At 51.4% G+C, this 11,708-nt stretch overlaps 1 long non-coding RNA gene across 4 annotated transcripts; it reads left to right on the forward strand.

Moving 5' to 3' along the window:
- The first annotated feature begins 877 nt into the window (after positions 1-877).
- On the forward strand, positions 878-5,916 carry LOC128335841 (uncharacterized). 4 transcript variants are annotated; one of them, XR_008311734.1, is made up of 5 exons: positions 881-1,169; positions 2,710-2,903; positions 3,054-3,165; positions 4,791-5,357; positions 5,599-5,916. It is a non-coding gene; the product is annotated as an uncharacterized LOC128335841 (long non-coding RNA). The 4 variants fall into 4 exon arrangements; XR_008311733.1 differs by having other exon boundaries at positions 878-1,169; positions 2,707-2,903; positions 4,791-5,916; XR_008311735.1 differs by having other exon boundaries at positions 878-1,169; positions 3,038-3,165; positions 4,791-5,916.
- The last annotated feature ends 5,792 nt before the right edge of the window (positions 5,917-11,708 follow it).

The raw sequence follows: 11,708 nt of genomic DNA on the forward strand, positions 1-11,708 counted from the left end.
CAGCAGCGGGGAGAGATAGGCTCCCCTGAATAGTAACTGTATTGTTCTAGGAATGTGAAGGCTTCTATTAATTAATTATCTCTCTGCTGTGAAATAGAAACTTAGAGCGCAAAGTCCAGCCTCTATGCAAGCATATGTACGAATGTAATGAACTGATTGGTTCTTTGGGGCTGAACGTTGACGCCTAATTGTGTAGTAATGCCAAATTATAAAAACTTGTGACCCAGGCAGCTGGGCACGTCTCTCAGGTTTTACCGTTAGGTACTGGGAGCGTCACCAACGCTGGTTTTCAATAAACAGTGATTTTGCTTCCTTCAATCATCCTTGTTTGCCTGGTTTGTGGTTCTGAGGAATTTGTTGGCCCTCAGGTAACACATGTGCATATTTGTGAGAAGGGAAATGGGTAGGCTTTGGTGGAATCTCCTCATCATCAGAACTTGTGCTAATGCAAAGCTTTCCTGGGCTCAGTTTTACAACTGTGTTTTTACCATCTTGTGTTTAAATTTTTGCTGTAAACCGCCTTGGGATTGTTCTAATGAAAGGTGGTATATAAATTTAACAATTTTAACAATAAAATAAATAAACGGTTTCTGTTCTCTTCATTTGAACGCACAGTCCATTTAAAAACAACAACACACACAGCACCGTTTTAAAACACCATTTAATTTATCCGCGCGATCACGATGCTACACATCCCACTCCCCCCCGCGCGCGCGTGCGCTCCCCACCCCAACTCCCTCCCTTTGGGACAGCTTTCCTCCCCGTCCCTCGCTCCCATTGGTACATTCTATCCCGCGCTCCCTTTCCTCTCTCCCCCTCCGCGCGCCGCTCTGGTGGTAGGCTCCCCGCGCTCCCATTGGCTGCGGCGCCCCGCAGTTGAAGCGGCGACCGCGCGTCCCGTCAGTTAAAGCCAGTCAGAGAGGAGAAGGCTGCCGACGGGACGGTTTGTCCTCCCGCTCGCCCGGTCGGCTCGTCCGCACTCCGGGTCGGCACTCTGAGGTCCGCCGTTGGAGGGGGTGAGGGGAGGCGGGAGGGGGCGTGGCGCCCCCCCCGAGCCTCAACGGTCCGCGCTGCCCGCCGCCATCTTGGACGAGCCCACTGCACCTGCGCGCTCGCTCTGCTGCAGGCTCCGCCCCCAAGGACTTGACTGTCTGCTGGCCTCCCTTCTGGTGGGTGGGAGTTTTTCTTTCCTCCTGATGTTTTCATGGGGCCTTCCTGTGGGCGGGTGTCCTTGGGCGGCAGAGGGAATTTCAAGGGAATGGGAATCGGGCCCTTTTTCAATGTCAGCCACTGGAAGCAACATTTCAAGTTGATGTTATGGATGTAAATCACTGGGAATAGAACACGCATCCATAAGCGAAGAAGGCCATCTTCATGATGAGCCCCACCGCCCATTGAGGTCGTCTGGAGAGGTCCATCGTCTCCAGTTGCCGCCAACTCGGCTGGTGGCCACACGGGGACGAGGCCTTCTCGGTTGCTGCCCAGAGACTGTGACTTGCGCTCCCTACTGAAATACAATCCTCCCCATTTCTGTCAATTTTTAAAAAAACATTTGAAAACCCAACTCTTCACCCAAGCTTTTTTAGCTTTTTAAATTTCTAGGTTTTATTCTGTGGTTGATTTTTAAATGGTTTTATGCTTTTGTATATGTTTTGACTTGTTTTATGTTATTGTTAACTGCCCAGAGATGAAAGTTTGGAGCAGTGTACCAACTTGATAAATAAACAAATAAGTAAAACTATAAACCCATAGTTTCACAGAACCCTTGAATATTACAGGTAGTGTCTGAAATGGACAGAATATGTTAGTAATGAGATTCTAGTTTTTTGATAGAGGGCTGTGGCTTAGTGTTAGAGCTAAGCTTTGCAGGCAGAAGACCCCAGATTGAATCCCTGGCAGCATCTCCAGATAGAACTGGGAAGGACCCCTGGCTGCAAACATGGAGGAGCCACTGCCAGTCAGTGTAGACGGTACTGAGCTAGACAAACCAAGGGTCTTTCTCAGAATAAGGCAGTCGTCTTCTGCCTCTCACCAGTGGAGAACTGGATTTGTGGTAGCAAGCATGAATGGTCCCTTTGCTAAGCAGGCTCCACCCTGGTTTGCATTTGGATGGGGGAACTACATTTGTGAGCACTGTAAGAGATTCCCCTTCGGGGATGGGGCCGCTTTGGGAAGAGCACTTGGACCTGCCTGCTTCCATGCAGAAGGCTCCAAGTTCCCTCCCTGGTAGCATTTCCAGGTACGACTGGGAGAGACTCCCGCCTGCAACCTTGGAGAAGCCACTGCCAGTCTGTGTAGGCAATACTGAGCTAGAGAGACCAAGGATCTGACTCAGTATTTGGCAGCTACTTATGTTCCTCATTCCATTACTGCTGCATTTTGCACATTCCAGACACTATAATATTGAAGGGTGTTGTTGTTTTTAAAAAAAATAAAATAGATGTTCTCTTGCCAGGGGTGGATGTAACACCATCCTGAAAAACTGCTTATGGCTACAGCCATTGGAAAAGTGGTAACATGTCTGATTCAATACCCTTAGAATTGCCCTGGTGAAGCCATGCACACTAACTGTGTGTGTAACGCTTAAGAGTGTCACATAACTTGATTGGTTTGTTTGGGGTTTTCTTGCCTCTTATTTTGCTATGGCCTGGTGTCCAATGCAGACAAAACCTAGTGCCCTCACTTGTTTCTTTTACACTGTTTCAGCAGCAGGCCTTTCTACGACCAGCTGTCCAGCTTCGGCAAACAGCAAGCCTCCTACGACCGGCAGCAGGGCTTTGGCCAGCAGCAAGAAGTGTACAACCAGAAGTAAAACTTTGACCAGCAGCAGCAAGGGCCCTACGGCCAGAACCAGCCATCCTACCAGGCGCAGCAAAAGGAGAATTACAGGCACAGCATGCAAGGTAGGGGCTAGGTGCGGCCTGCATCAGGAAATGCTGGGAAATCGCTTTTGCTGTTGGGGGGAAGGAGGTTGGGAGGCTGGTGGCATTTGAGTTTGGGCAAAGGACACACACTTTGGTATTGTGTCAAACGCCAGGCTTATATCCTGACAGACGACCGCCGTGACAAGGGGCGATACGGGGAAGATAACCGAGGGTACGGGGCGCAACGCGGAGGTGGGAGCAGGTTCAATTCCGACAACAGAGGTCCCGTGTCCGGCATAAGGTAAGGGGCTCCCTCCGAGTCTCTGTAGACCATGGTATGCTACTTTGTCTTCCTCATAATGGCTCACATGGATGCTCTTAAAAAGCTGTGTTCCAGGTTAAAGGTAGTTAAGTCTTTGCTGTTTTCTGTTAATCATTTGTACTTGTAGTTCATGTTGAAAAAACGGATCCTAAAACAGTTGAGGGATTAGTTGTATCAGCAGTGTTGCACCAGGACTCTTTCTTTTGCAGAAAAAGTGGCAGTGCAGGTGGAGGGTGGGGGGAGATAAAAAAACAAATTTTTTAAAAGCCCTCTAAAAATGGAATCTGCGCATCTTGCATTCCATGCCAGCAAAGCAAGCGACCAGCTGTGTGTTCCAAGTATGTATGAATCTAGGTTGGGCATGCCCGTTGGGCCTGCCTCTCACGTGATCACTCTCTTTGTCTCCTCCCTTTCTGGGGGGCTTACGTGGCTGCCAGTCAGGAGTGCACCTCTGCTCTTCCTGGCTGGGAGCAAGCCTTCCAGCTGTCCCTGTGTTCCCATGCAACGCTCTTGCCTCTTTCCCATCTCCTGGTGCGTAGGCCTTGTCCAAACCACAAGGAGCATTCAGCCCCCACGGCTGGCACCGGCCACCCCAGCTGGTGCATGGACGAATAGTTGAGTGCGGTGTTAAAATTCCCGTTTATGACTAGGTCCATTTTCGGTTGTGTGTGAGTAACTCTAAATTTAAACCTCCCTCCGATATCTGAGCAATTGTCCCCTTTTAGAATTAATCTGGTTCCCTGCCCCTGAGTTAACGGCACACGCTTGCACTTAGGAACTGGGACTCGCTTTGTCCAGAGCTCCTCTGAAAACATTAGTCCTGTTGTTTCTTCAAAACCACCAAACTGAAAATCCCACGTGCTGTGATTGAGAGAGTCCGCCTGTCTCCATTTCCTGCATTACCTCCGTTTGCTGGACTCCGCAAATGCGCTTCCGTTTAAAGGCCATAGCTCACCCTTGAACCAGCGCTGCGGATAGCACGTTAGAGCTCTCGTCTTCCTTCCCTTTCGTATTTGCCAAATATCCTCAAGGCAGACACAGTTGGCCAGAAACTGCTATTTAACTAGAATTAACCTGCTGGCCGTCTGCATGCCTCTCTTCTGCAGCATGGAGGGCCCCCATTCGGGCACCTGAAAAATGGGTTGTGTTTGATCCACAACTTGAGGTGTACACAGAATGTTGTCTTTAGTTTTAAAATTGATCTGACGGAGAGATGTCTGCAACAAACGTGTCTGCCAGTGATGTTATCAAAGAAACCAACAGAGTTACAGGGTCTTCCTAAAGCACTCTCACCATCACTTCCCCCACTGGTACCGTCTCTGGGGACAAATGCTCATAGCTGCTTTTGGCATCTACCCTTCTAGAGATGGGAAAGAGGTGATCGCCTTGCTGCACAGACAGCTTTCTGTGGGTGGTCATGCCTTCTTTATCCCTCCCCCCCCCAAAGGATTTGGGTCAATTTGCAGCCCCTTTTGCACAGAGAAAAGGGTCAGAGTAGTACAAGGGGCGAAAGGTTGTCCTCTCTGCCTTGGAGTCATCTGCAATTGCCATCTCTGATATAGACAAACTTTTAGAATAGTTTCTGTGTTTCTAAAACTTTTCAGATTTCTTAAAGGAGCACTGCTTATTGGGTGCTGCAGGCCTGACGGTCGGGACAATCAAAGCATGAGAACACACTGAAAGTGGAGAGTCTGAGGAACAGAGAAAGCTGCTATATACGGAGTCAGACCCTTGGTCCATCCAGCTCAGTATTGTCTACACAGACTGGCAACGGCTTCTCCGAAGTTGCAAGCAGGAGTCTCTTTCAGCATTATCTTGGCGATAATAAGGACATGATGATCTATTGACTACTTGGAAGGATGTGATTATGCAAAAGAAAGGCATACCTCCTGATGACCTACAGAGACCAAGTTTTGCATGCACTATCCTGCCACTGAAATGAGCGGAATGTTCTGCTTTTGACACTGGGATGTCCTCAGGGCAAATTTACATCATTTTTCTGCAGTTTTTCTGGATGCAGTTCTGATGCTTAGACTAGCCAATTACCTACAGAAACCAAATCTCCTGCTGTTCCACATATTTCTAGGCCACATCTCAACAAAGTCCTCCAAGTGGGGCACATAAACAAATCACTCGGATCAACCCGCTCCCAATCGAAGGAGAAATGCTAGGTAGAACTCGGCACTGGTGGGATGCTGTGCTGGGGGTGAATCGAGCCCATTCCACTGATTGGTGGCCTTGCCTTGAGTTTGGCCTGGTTCGTTTGATCTCCGGGAGAGAGACGGCGGGCTGCAGGCTGCTGGTGGAGGAGAGCCTCCGCTTGGATAGCTGGTGGGAGATCAGGGTGGGGCAGAAGCAAGAGAAGACAGCCGTGAGTTGACACTGCTCACAGTTTCCCCCATCATTCCGCAGGACACAGGCCAGCTGTGAATCACCCTCTCCCACAAAGCCAAGGAACGGAGGCACATGGAAACTCGTGAGGCCGTGGGCTGTCCTGCTCTTCCGTGAGCCACTCTGCTTTCCTGCATCAGTTCTCGAAGGAGACGGGGACCCAGCTCCACACAGAGTGCAAATTGCAGCTGCCACCACCCCAACGCCTCGGAGGCTGTTAGCTTGGGAGGGGCTTCTGACTGAAGAGGTGTGTCTGACCAGTCACTGTGAGCCACATATTTACCTGACTCAAGGTTTGTTTGGTGTGTGAACCTGGCTTTTTAATATTTATTTCGTTTATTTATGAAAATGTGCTTATATACCGCCACTTCCAAGGACTCTAGGCAGTGAACAACAACAATACCAATAACTATTAATGAAAATGATAATAATTAAAGGGCAAATGCCTGGCGAAACAGGTGGGCCTTCAGAAGGCCCTTAAAAGCAGCCAGGCAGGGGGCTAATATTATAAAATAAGAATGATAAATCTGAGGTCTTACCCTCTCTAAAAGCCTGGCCTGCTTGCTGCCCTCAGGAGGCACGGCGAGATTTAGGCTGCTGGTGGCAGACAGCCTCCTCTTGGGCAGCTGGTGGCTAATCTGGGTGGGACAGAAGCAAGGGAAAACAGTTGTGAGTTGATACTGATCGCGGAGCCAATGCTAATTCCAGTCATCTTCAACTGACCCAATGCTAATTTCGTGGTTTATTGTTAAGGGGTTTTTAAAATGATACTTTTTTGAAATTTTCTCATGAAACACTCTGTGTTTCATGACCATCCTGCCACTGAAATGAGCTGGATGTACTGCTCTTTCTTTTTTGACACTGGGATGTCCTCAGGGAAAATCAAAATACTTTTCCTGCAGTTTTTTGGATAATAATTCTGATGATCAGAATACCCAGTTATTGACAGATAGCTGTTCTGCTACTATCATGCATATTTCTATGCCACATCTCAGCAAAGTCCTCAAAGTGCTTGGCATAGACAAATCATTCTAATAAACAAACAAGATGGTTCCCTCTCCCAAAAGGGCTCTCAGTCTAAGAGAGATGCTTGGTAGAAACCAGCAAGGGCCACTGGTGGGATGCTGTGCTGGGGCTGAACCAGGCCAGTTCCCTGCTAAGAAGACTGATCTGTGGTCCTACCTCGTCCAAATCACATGTGGGGGTCTCAACACGTGCGGATGGCCATGCAGAAATCATACCCGAAATGACCTGTTGCTGTGAGATGTGGGTGGGACAGAAGCAAGGGAAGACAGGCTTAAGATGAGACTTCATGGCACCAATAACTATTAATGAAAATAATAATATTTAAAGGACTAATGCCTGGCGAAACAGGTGGGCCTCCAGAAGGGCCTTAAAAGCAGCCAGGGAGGGGGCTAATATTATAATATAATAATAATAAATCTGAGGCTGCACCTGCTTGCTGTCCAGAGGAGGCGTGGCGGGATTCATACATAGCCTCTCCATTGGGGCTCTTCTTCTCTTGCCTGAAAACGGTCTCTAAAGACTCTTTTCTTACCCGACATTGGTGGTTGCCAGGAGGTCTTGGATGGCCCGGACCTACCAGTCAAATGAGCAGCCACTGGACGGACTGCAGCAGCCACACAAGAATCCGCCAACGGATGCCCTGTAAGAGGAGGAAAGAGCATTCATGAGCACCAGAAAGAGCAGGGGAGGCTCCAGTGCTGGCAACGAGGACCTTGGGCAGAAGCACAGGGTTACTCGTGCGCATCGGGAAGAGGGGATTCCTCGGGGTGGGGGGAAGGCCATGAGCAGGTGACACTTACCTGCGGCGGAGATCGTGCGGGGAGTTGCACCCTTGCTGGCCTCGTGATGGCCACGGAGTGGGGGGATAGGGGGCAGGCAAAGCCCCAGAGAGTTATTAATATAAGATATGAATCTATAAGCAGGTGACACTTACCTGAGGCGCAGATCTTGCCGGGGGGGGGGTTGCACCCTGCCTGGCCTCATGATGGCCACGAAAGAGGGGGGGTGAAGCCGCAGAGAGCTGCCTACCCCCGAAGGTTAAAATATTGGATATATATGCTATATATATGAGAATAAATGAATGAATGAATGAATAAATAATGTGAATAGAATAATCCTCCTCCTCTCCACAAACTCCTCCTCCTCTCCACAAACTGCTGCTCCTCCTCTCTCCAAACTGGTTCTGAAGCCAACTCCTTGCTCCTGTTTTTCTTCAAGCCTCCCCCCATTTTGGGGTCACGGCTGACTCAGGAGCCCCTCCCAGCAGGAGCCAGCCCCACCCCCATTGAGAGAGGACCGAGGACCTGGGAAGCAGTTTTGTGCATCTTAGGGAATGTGCAGTGACCAGTTGGTTGCCAAAGAGTCACTTTTACTAGCTCGCTTTTCATAACTACATGACGCCACGCCACTCTTTCTCCTGCTCCATTGCCCCCCCCACCCGTGAACACCCGCTCTCTCAACCTCTCTCTCCTACACTTACACTTCTCATGGGAGCAGGTGGCATCTGGATATCAAGAAGTCGTTCCTAGCTATTTATGTGTATGGCCAGAAACATTGTAGCACATCCTAGCTGCATATGGTCAGAAACACATTGTACATAGTATCATTGCCAGGTGGAGGGGGCAGGGGCGTTTATGCTGGCCTCTGTGTCAATCTCCTAGGCCGCTTCCACCCCAAGTCCCGCCTACCGCTGGAAATACTCACGCTCTGCTGCCGCCGCGCTGTGTTCTTCCTCACCCGGGCCCGGTGGCGGATCTGCAGGCGTCTCCGGAAGTTCTGGAAAGCCCCCCGCACCTCTCTGTGGCTGTACTAGTTCGCTTTTCATAACTACATGACGCCACGTCTCTCTCTTTCTCCTGCTCCATTGCCCCACCCCTCGTGACGACCCGCTCTCTTGACATCTTTCTCCTACCCTTACACTTCTCATGGGAGCAGGCGGCGTCTCTTTCTGAATCTAGTGGCGGAGCCATCTCAGCATGGGTATCTTCTGAGATTTATGCGGTGAAACCGCTGGGTTACTTTCCGTGGCCTCCATTCCCTGTGCCGCTGTGCCCGCTGATGGATCTGCAGTGAAAGATTCAGCATCAGGAGCTTTCCCAGACAGCAGGTTCACCGCAGGTCTGCTGCGAGGCTTTACTGCTTGTTCAAGTTTGCCCAAACTAACCGATGGGAAAAGTGGATTTTTTTTTAAACCCCAGATATAAATTGGTCTAAGCACCAGTGTGCAATGAAAAACCCGAATTGTTCATAGTGTTCCCGGATAGCTTTTAGGGGATTCTTTCTGGATGACGTGTGAACACACACCTGCCCTTCCAAAGTAAAATGAGCGCCTGGGAACGCCCCATGTCAGTGACGGGAGGCTCAGCGCTACATTGCCTGGGAATGGCCACTATTTTTGTGAGGAAGGGGGGGCAACAGGTTGGCCCACATCTTTCCAAGAGGCCTCCAACTGGGGCATCCTGGTGGCATCCTGTCACAGGAAGCTTTGCTCCCCTTCCTCTCTATTTCACCTTGCCACAGTTCCCCATTTAGGCTGTGTCTCCCCATCCAAAACAGGCAGATCTAAACCATCTCTTGCGTCCCTAACCCCCACAGGCAGTACCTGCACCTTATTTGGATTCAGCTTCAGTTTATTATCCCTCATCCAGCCCATTTCCACCTGCAGGCAGGCATTTAGGGAAGTTATGCCATTTCCTGCTGAGGTCAATCAATATGGAGAAATCGATCTGGATGTCGTCAGCATACCGCTAACACCTGCTGCATTAACCGGATCTCCTGATGATCTCTCCCAGCCGTTTCATGTGCGGCAGCTCCGCCCCAAACTCTGCCCCAGCCCTCAGTCCCGCACTGAAGACTGAGTGCTATTTCCTGCTAACTGGGCAAAGACACACCTTTTAAAAGCAGCGATTCTCTTTATTTAGAAGGCGGAGAGCAGCTGGCCCTCTCCAACACCAGCACAGTCAAAGAGTAAAGTTTGCTTGCAAAGGAGGGAACCCCTCGAGCACGAGGGCAATCGGGGTCAAACAAGCTGTGGCCGGGTTCGGGACAGCTGGCTGCTTCCCAACAGCGGTCTCGGATGGGCCCGATCCAGGCAGATAGGGTTGCCCACTGTCCCCCCCATGACACAGGATGTCCCTCATTTCAGGGATGAGATGTTGGACCCTAGAGGGACAGCATTGGTCCCTCATTTAGTCAATAGCATATCAGTCAATCACCAATCCATCCATGATAAAACCCCCCCCCCATTTGTGTCCCTCATTCTGGCTATGAAATGTTGGCAACTCTAACCGCGGAGGAAGCGACTGCCGCGCTCTGGTGCTGTTTGGCTGCCGAGAACCAACCCCACTGTTGGAGGACAGGGCTATCCGTGGCTGCTAGTCCGGGGGCTAGAGGCCCCCTCCAGCCTCCGAGGCAGAATGCCTCCGAATCCCAGTTGCAAGGGAGCAACAGCAGGAGAGAGGGCCTGCTCTCCTTTCTTGCCCGTGGGCTTCCCCAAGACATCTGGTGGGCCACTGGGGGGAACAGGATCTGGGGCTCAAGAGGCCACCTTGTGCCTGGTGGAGTGGGGCTGTTCTCGCGTCCTGGCTGCAGTGGCACCTTTGGAGGCCCGGAGAGTTTCCCTAGGAAACTGGCACACAGGGAAAGGGCTCCATACCCCCTCCCCGCCCATGCGGTGATCCCAGTCTGCCATTTTTAAGAACAAATCTGCCCCAAGGTGGATGCTGCTGCTGGACTTCCAGGAGATCAGAGTGGATGGCGAAGCAGAGATGTAGGCATGTTCCTTTGGTGTGGGGGCGGGGGGTGGAGCGCCAGTAGACTGGCCCCACCTTGGGCTCATGGGGGGTCTGCTCACCACTGGGAAACGACAACATCTGCTGCTAGCCACATCGTCCGAGGGCCACAAATGCTGGCTTGGCCACTGGCCAAACCCATCACTTGTCACCACCGGCGCCCCCCCCCTTTCCCTTCACCCCTAGAAACACACTCTCTATATCTGCCATTGCCTGGTATTTGGGCACACCATTTAGACTGGCAACGGACAGGCCATCGGTTGTCCTGCTTTGCTCTGGAGTGATCCAGGCTTCTCTTGAGGACAAGTTCAGATGCTGGGGAGGCTGTTACTGTCTAGCTTCAACAACCGCCCTGGAGGCAGGGAACTGGGACCACAGCCTGCAGCCACAATTTACAGGCTTCCTTCCAGAGAATCCAGAACGGAGGGCGCACAGACAGATGCCCAGAAGCACTCGTAGGCTAGAGGTCTGGAACCCACCCACCCACCCACCCACTGGGGCTCCTGCTTTCTGTGGCTCAAAGGCAGGGCACCCCTGCAGAAGCCGGGCACTGAGCCAAATGTGGAAACATGCTGGCCCGGGGACGAGAGGGAAACGACGCACTGCACAGAGGTCAGCTTAAAGACACCCCGCACGAAGGGAGCTCTTTGGGAAGGACCCATGCTCCGAGCTCATGCTGGAGGCTGGACCAAGGACAGGGGCAGGGAAGTCAAAAGCCAGACGCTGGCTGGCCGGAGTGACTCCCGCTGGAACTGGGCTTGCTGCAAGGAAGAGACTTGGGGCATCTGGCCACCTCTGTTGACAGCAGAGGGGGCTCGTGTCTTCTCACACTGCCCTGTAGGGTTGGTGGCCCAGGATGTCCTCTGCACCTGGCAGGGTCCCCCTTTCCCCCAGTTCGACCCCGATGCCTTCTGGACAATCAAAGAGGCCCTTGCGGAATACACTCCCTGTTTCTCTCCAAGATTTCTAGGCTGCCTTTCGCCTGGACCTTAGAAAGCTGCGAGCGGAAGAAGACAAAACGCTTCCAGACCCAGCCCAGGGAGCCCAGCCGCTCCCCGCAGAGAGGGCTGTGGGTCTCCTGCCGGTCTCCGCTCGCCTCTGCCTTCTCTGCTCAAAATCAAGGCATCTTTATTACGGTCCAAGACCAGGATAGGGTAGAACGGTCGAGTACGGTTCAAAATAAGATAATGCAAATTATGGAACCACTAGGATGGACTGCCTAGCATTTTGTTAGTATATTGGGGACAGTCAGGAGCAATCGACAGTAGCCTTGCCCTCGGTCGCCTGGAATAGAGCATGTGGGTGTCCCAGCAA

The sequence above is a fragment of the Hemicordylus capensis genome, chromosome 12 (assembly GCF_027244095.1).
Source record: "Hemicordylus capensis ecotype Gifberg chromosome 12, rHemCap1.1.pri, whole genome shotgun sequence".
NCBI lineage: Eukaryota > Metazoa > Chordata > Lepidosauria > Squamata > Cordylidae > Hemicordylus > Hemicordylus capensis.